Source organism: Ruditapes philippinarum, unplaced genomic scaffold, assembly GCF_026571515.1.
Source record: "Ruditapes philippinarum isolate M1 unplaced genomic scaffold, ASM2657151v2 ctg3409_1_1_1_1, whole genome shotgun sequence".
Classification (NCBI taxonomy): domain Eukaryota; kingdom Metazoa; phylum Mollusca; class Bivalvia; order Venerida; family Veneridae; genus Ruditapes; species Ruditapes philippinarum.
Window position 1 is genome coordinate 52352 of NW_026860332.1, and position 8287 is coordinate 60638.

Here is an 8287-nt window from a genome sequence, read left to right on the forward strand (position 1 = left end):
TACTTAGTGCAAACAGACTGCTGAAATAAGGATTAAAATTTGTAGAAAATGTAAACTTATAAAATTATGACTTATACCTAATACTGTTTTGCTTTCTAGTCTACAAAATGCTGTAATCTACACTTTAAATGAAATTTCATTCCCTTGCGTGTATTTCTGAGCAATTCCATTCAAAGAAATTAAGCTACAGACCGGTTTTTCCTCTCTAGGGCAACCGTTTACGATATGATTTTTCAATTTTTCACTACCAATTGAAAGAACATTTTAATACCTTTAATTTACACCCCCCATTGTCGATTTGATTTTCAACTGTTACAGAGTTATTACGTAACAGCGATTTTTAAACCCAAATTTTTTAAGTTTACAAAGCCCTTCAATTTATATACCGTTAAAAAGATCTCGACGAGTAGATTCAGAAAATGTATAGGTTTATGGGTCTATCATTATGAGTTACTGAGATATTACAGATATAGACTTAGTGTATTTTAACCACCAATGTAAGATAAAGCGTTATTGCACTAAATTGTTTGAAAATATTCAAATGAGTGTGGCGTCCTTATTTATGGGTCGATTTTATCCATTTTGGTATCAAATTAAAGGTATTCAAGAGTACTTTCAGACGCTGTTGATAGTAAAGTTCATACTGGAAGTCAAAATTACTCATGCGTTAAATGACAATTCTCCGCTTATTTCTGGACATAACATGGGTATGTTGCATATCAAACGAAAGGTCTTGACAAATGCGACAAGCTGAAACTAACAAACCGCAAGTGAAACCAATCATGCGTAAAAATCATTAAAATAACTAAAATAAGCTTACCCCCAACCTTTACTCCTCGCTATCTAAATCGGCAATGAATGAATCGCTACGGTTAATCGTAATAAATGGAGTAAAAGAAGCGTTCGGATTGGTCACTGATAAGACAGTATTCTGATTGACTCGAAAGTAGGTTGGACAACTGTTCCTTGCAATGTGTAAAAATACATAAAACAAGTGAGGAGGAGGAGGAGGTGGTGGCGGAGGAGAAGGAAAGGAAATTTTTTCCTGTATCTGTGACCTATGGGTATCAAGCAGTTCAACCGATCTAAATGGAGAACAATCCTCACTCAGGAGAATATATAAAATAATACGTCGATGTATGTAAACCTTTCAAAAGACATCCAATGGAACAGAAACTGGACTTTTCTCAATGATTTTTACGCATGATTGGTTTCACTTGCGGTTTGTTAGTTTCAGCTTGTCGCATTTGTCAAGACCTTTCGTTTGATATGCAACATACCCATGTTATGTCCAGAAATAAGCGGAGAATTGTCATTTAACGCATGAGTAATTTTGACTTCCAGTATGAACTTTACTATCAACAGCGGCTGAAAGTACTCTTGAATACCTTTAATTTGATACCAAAATGGATAAAATCGACCCATAAATAAGGACGCCACACTCATTTGAATATTTTCAAACAATTTAGTGCAATAACGCTTTATCTTACATTGGTGGTTAAAATACACTAAGTCTATATCTGTAATATCTCAGTAACTCATAATGATAGACCCATAAACCTATACATTTTCTGAATCTACTCGTCGAGATCTTTTTAACGGTATATAAATTGAAGGGCTTTGTAAACTTTAAAAATTTGGGTTTAAAAATCGCTGTTACGTAATAACTCTGTAACAGTTGAAAATCGAATCGACAATGGGGGGTGTAAATTAAAGGTATTAAAATGTTCTTTCAATTGGTAGTGAAAAATTGAAAAATCATATCGTAAACGGTTGCCCTAGAGAGGAAAAACCGGTCTGTAGCTTAATTTCTTTGAATGGAATTGCTCAGAAATACACGCAAGGGAATGAAATTTCATTTAAAGTGTAGATTACAGCATTTTGTAGACTAGAAAGCAAAACAGTATTAGGTATAAGTCATAATTTTATAAGTTTACATTTTCTACAAATTTTAATCCTTATTTCAGCAGTCTGTTTGCACTAAGTAAACATTTCGCTAAGGTACACTATTGATAAAATCAATGTCCATTATATACCGCATTCGGGTTTATATAAACAAACGCTAAACAGCGCGGCACTTTAAAGGGATTAATTTTGACAGTTAAATGGACCATTGTCCGCACATCTGCTCTAAAATAAACAGGACGCCAAACATTGTTGACATTCTGAATGGATTAATTTTGACACCTGAATAACCTATTGTCCGCACATCTGCTCTTAAATCAACACACGCCAAATAATGTAAACAAGCTAGCCTTGGCACTTGAATAGACCATTGTTAAAGTATTCGTCCCTAAATAAACACACGCCAGACAGTGCGGCGACTTTAAAAGGATCAAATTTGACATGTTTACTTTAAATTGTCCGCCCAGTCGGCCTTAAATAAATAGACGCGCGACATGTTGGAGCTTGTTTCATTGCATTGGTGACGTCATCAGATCCAAGCATGCGCATTAAGGGATAGTACTTTTAATATTGGAGTCATTTCGTTGCTGGAGCTTAAGGAGTAAAGAGGTACTATTTTTATTAAATGTTTATAAAGAAATACTTAAAATAAATATGTTAATAACCTTATTTGAAAATGTATAAGATAAATTATGTATAAAGGGTGATATTTAAAATATGAAGAAATACATTTAAGTTACATTAAACGTGTATTATAGAGAACATTGATTAAAAGAAATAATTAAATCAGTTGTCAAGTACACTGTACGCAGTGTGGGAAATATAAAAACAAAGGGAATCATTATTTTTTGCCATTCAATTTTAAAATGCTTGGATACTAATTTTATCTCCCCGTCTTGGGCCGAGGACCTGACCCTCAATGTCCGCGATTCACGCCCTAGATCGGGTATACAAGTCAGCTCCGTATACTTCCGGGAGATTAAAAATGAATTTCGAAAAATAGAACGATGATGTCATTCTAAAAATAGAATCCAATATGGCGCCGCGCATGCGCAGTCGTGGCGTTAAACCGGCGCCTATACTACTGTTAATGTCCCAAATACCCCAAATACTATAAAGGAGGTAATTATTTAATATTTTCGTTAATATAGGTTATTTGATAGAATTTCTAGTTCCTGTGATTAGGCAAACTAAAACGTGTAAAAATATGCAATGCATGTGAGAAAAGAACTGAAAGCGCCATGATTTGATATTTGTTAAACAAGTACACGTGTATAAATGTACCAGTTTAGAAAGTGAGCAAATAAGATAGATAGATAGATAGATAGATACTTTATTTACTTAAACTTTTACAAGTTTTTCGTTATAACAAATAATATATGATACAAATTTACAATCACATGACAATGGCATACATAGGAACATTGAAATTAGTGCACAACATAGTGGGAGAAGGTAAACATACACACGCAAGCACGCACACAAGTACACCAACACACACACGCACACACGCACGCCACGGTAAAAAATAATATCTATTACATGGAGAAGGAGGATGGGTATGTGAATACAGTTGCAATTCAGTTTATGAATACAAAAATTATACACAACCTAGATTTAGTAAAGTTCAATATGCAAATAACATTAACTAGTAGATGGTATAAATGATATGAAAAACTAAACAATTTGACTCGCTCTAACAGAAAAAGCTTTATACAAAAATTTACCGAGATTCTTTACTATTTTAAAATTCCTAGATTGCATCAATTCTACAAATTTGTACACACTTTGATGTCTGTAATAATAAGATTTTATAAAAGTCTTTCTTAATTCATCGTAAAACGGGCAAATGATTACAAAATGATATTCATCTTCTATATCGTTTTTGTTACAAAGTGGGCATTTTCTTTGATTGCGGTCTATTCTATTTGGCGCATATCGGCCTGTTTCAATTCTCAGTTTATGTGATGATAAACGCAGTCTGGATGTAGCAATTCTAAACTTTTTAGGTAAAATGTCTATATAAGATTCAAATTCAAAACTATTTTTAATATATCCATACGATACATCACTGGTAGAAGTGGTAAGGTATGCATATATATAATTTCACCTAACATGACAAAGTGTACACAAGCTAGATAAACCAAAACTGTGGTTTTACTTTTAACGTTTTAGTCCTATAAACAAATACAACATGTATATTGTATATTGTTGTTGTTGTTGTTTTCTATTATTTTTCATTTTGTGTTATAAGATGAAATACAATCGCCAGTACGAATTATAAATTGAATAAGACAAAAGTTTCTATATCTTTTTTATTCGTTTTTAAGCTCCAAAAATTATTTATTCTAGGAAATATAAAATACACGATGATACACGCTATACAATCGCTTAGGAATGAAGGGAGATAATAAGTGTAGACATAGTAAAAATACCGAGATGAAGTTATTTCCCTTGCATAAAAAAGCAATCTAGCTCATGCATATAAAAATTATTTTATTGAATTATTATTGTCAGGAATTGTCACTCAAATTTTTATGATTAACAACTCAAACCTAAATCATATACACTCAAATGTTAAACCCTCACACATAAAATTTGAATTTCTTACATAGACCAACTTGAACACTTATAAAAATAACAGAAGATAAGCAAAATATAATTTAAACATATACTCAGATCATTGTTTATGCCGTTTTAAGTCTGATATGAGTGAAAAGTATGCTTCATTTTTTCACAATGAAATAATTATTCTTGAAAAATTGAGTGAGTGAATGATCTGCAATTTTGCTCACAAATTATTGGTGTAGACGTACATCAAATGGAACATTTATCTCGAAAAAAAATCCAGTCCGTCATGTCAAAGAATAAACCTCAGCGGAGTGCCTTTAAAAATAAACAATGGAACGTAGGAATTGTGTTTTTCAACTGTGATTGTTTTGGTTTATACTGAATTAATTCGAGTAAGGTTGTGTAGGAAACTAAAAGCTAATAGGCACACCTGGAACCAACCAGTAGCAATGAGTGTAAAGGCGTAAGAGATATTGCACTTCAATTCTACATTATTATTATTCAGGAACAGAATCATTAAAGCCGGTGTCGCGTAATAATCACACGCGTGATAATATTACCACGCGTGTGATAATTACGCGACGCCGGGTCAGAAATTCGTTCAGCTGTTGCTTGACATAGTTCTTGGGGAAGCTTCCCTTTTCAGAATTTTAAAGAATATACTGTTCACCTTAAATATATAGTTTGTTTGTTTGTTTGTTTGTTTGATTTGAGAGACTCAATGACCGAAATCAAGCCAGCATTGCATGGATTACTATTTCGGTGCCTTCCTATTGAGCTCAGCTGGCAAACTCAAAAAACGTAGCATATAATGACTTTATCACAATGAACAACCACTCAAACTATATTTACTGGATAACCACTTAATCTTAATGAATGATCACTTAAACTTAATGAATTACAACTCAAACTGAATGAATGACCTCTTATATTTTATGAATAACCGCTAAATCTTAATTTATTACCTCTTTAACTTAACAAATAACCTTTAAACTTAATGAATAAACTCGTAAACATAGCCACCTCAACCTTAGTTAAGCAGTTTAAATCGGATATCTTTACTATTTTTTTAGCTTTAATTCCCACTTCTCACGATCTTTTTAGATTTCTGTATTTCTGCCATGCTTCAAATCACGACGTCAAGATTTGCTATACAACTTTATGTGTCTAGTATTTCGACCTATCATCCTGGAAATTAATATTAACCGGTCAATATCTTTTGCAATATTCCCCAGGGGCGAGTACTCTATATAGACTGAAGAAAACATAATGTTCTAGTTCTCTACCCTAATAAAAAATCAATGGGGAATGGATCTTGTAGTAATAAATTATTAATGCATAGCGGTAAAAAATTACCTGAAAATGTTGGTTCAGTATAATAACAAAAATAAACAAATGTCTCTCAGGGTAAAAGTGCATATTAGCAACCAGAGACCTTGAAAAAAAACGTCCAAGGCCAAATGATGTAATCAGAAAAAATACCAAAACACGGGTCAATATTGAAAGAAGCAGGTCCAAAACAAATGAACAAAACGGAGTATTAATGGCCGATACAATAATTATATATGTCATTCAGTTGAAAGTCACTTTAAAGGTCCACAGGCGACTTTTCAACTTTACTGGTGTAATGACCACAAGTGCCACTGCATACATTATTTCAAGCAAGACACCTGAGTAGAACCATCAACGTTTTGTTAGCTAATTGTTGTATGATATGCATGTATGATATGATATATATCAGGAACAATGTGCAGCACTCACTTCGGCTCTCCAAACATTATACCTAAGACCTTTCGATCAACTCGAACAAATGATAGGAGCGAAGGATTTATAAAAACTTGTCATATAATTTGTTATGGAACACTATATAACTTGTGTATGATGAATTATAAAAGAAAAACAAAAACATCTTTTTATCATAATATGACGAATATATAATAAAAATCAATGTTACAGCACAGTGTTGAAATTTGAAATGCAAAAGTAAATTCCGCCAATCTAAAATTCTGTAAAAGGCATGTAACAAAAACGGAGAATGTAGTGAAAAACAAGAAGTGTCTTTATAAAAGATACTCGGCAGAACAAAAAATGGTTTATTTGCATATCGTATCTTTGGAAACATGGAAAAAGAATCATAAGAATCATGATGATGAGCCTAGAATTAAATTTTACGTTTAAATTTCTTAAATATTAAAATCATATGCATATGTTGGCAAATGCAACGTTTTTTTGATAGAAACAAAATCTTAAGTCTGAAGTTAATCCTTTAAAAGGAAAGAAGAAGTAAATAAGCACTACAATCAAAACAATTTATTTCATACTCAGTTTTTTCGTCTCAGTTAATTTTTACCGTCATGCGATTCTTTTACAGTTTCTGTTTCTATTATTGTGAATGTCGTTTCAGTTAAAAGAAAAACATTTACGTTATTAAAGTTTGTTCCAAAGCGGCCCCGGGCTTTGGCTTGCTCGGCTATAGACTACACGTGTATATTTAAAAAAATAAAAAAAATATAGAATTCTGTACCTATCAGCGAAATTTTCAGTGTCATTTCTTGCTGTGAACCGTAACGCAATGATAAACGGCGGAGTAATCCGATAATTGACAAATCGCAACTTTTCGGCCAACAAAATAACCATAAAAGCCGAGGACTAATTGGCAGCTATCTTGGATGGGAACCATAATAAAATAAGACAGGAAACCTGAACAAACGGAAGCATTGTATAAAAAACCGAATGTCACTTTTAAAAATAAAAATACCGACTTCCCCGTACATAGGCTTTGCCTAATTTCATATTATTATTGCAATTGGGAAGGGTTCCACTGGAAGGTGCGCTACAAATAGAGTGGGTTAGAGTGACTTCCCCTGATATCATTGCAAATGGCGTAAGGGTTCAAAAGAGATGCTACTAATGCGCTAAAAAGAGTCGGTAAGAGTGACCTCCCTGTAAACATTGCAAATGGCATAAATGTTAAAAAGGGAGATTACTGTTGTCTTTGTTAAAAAAAGGCGGTCAGAATGATCTCTCCTGATAAAATTGCAAATGGCGTTAAGTTCAAAGGGAAGTAACTGTTGCGCTCCAAAAAATAGTCGGTTAGAATGACCTCCCCTGATAACATTGCAAATGGCGTAAGGGCTCAAAGGGAGGTAACTGTTGCCCTCAACAAAAGAGTCGATTAGAGTGACCTCCCCTGATAACATTGTAAATGGCGTAAGGGTTCAAAGGGAGGTTACTGTTGCGCCCCAAAAAAGGAGACGATAAGGGTGACCTCCCCTGATAACATTGGAAATGGCGTAATGTTCAAAGGGAGGTTACTGTTGCACTAAAAGAGTCGGTTAGTGACCTCCCCTGGTAACATTGCAAATGGCGTAAGTGTTCTAAAGGAGTTAACTGTTACCTTCAAAAAAATATTTGATTAGAGTAAGCTCCCCTGATAACATTGCAAATGGCGTAAGGTTTGAAAGGGAGGTAACTGTTGCCTTCAACAAAAGAGGCGATTAGAGTGACCTCCCCTGATAACATTGCAAATGGCGTAAGGGTTCAAAGGGAGGTAAATGTTGCGCTCCAAAAAAGAGTCGGTTAGAGTGACCTCCCCTGATAACATTGCAAATGGCGTAAGTGTTCTAAAGGGAGGTAACTGTTGCCTTCAAAAAATATTTGATTAGAGTGACCTCCCCTGATAACATTGCAAATGGCGTAAGGGTTGAACAGAACCTTGATGATTGCAAGGTTTATAAATGATTACGTCCCATCATAAACAAATCAAAATGATCAAAATGTGTACAAAGAAGCCTTATTAAACACGACAGAA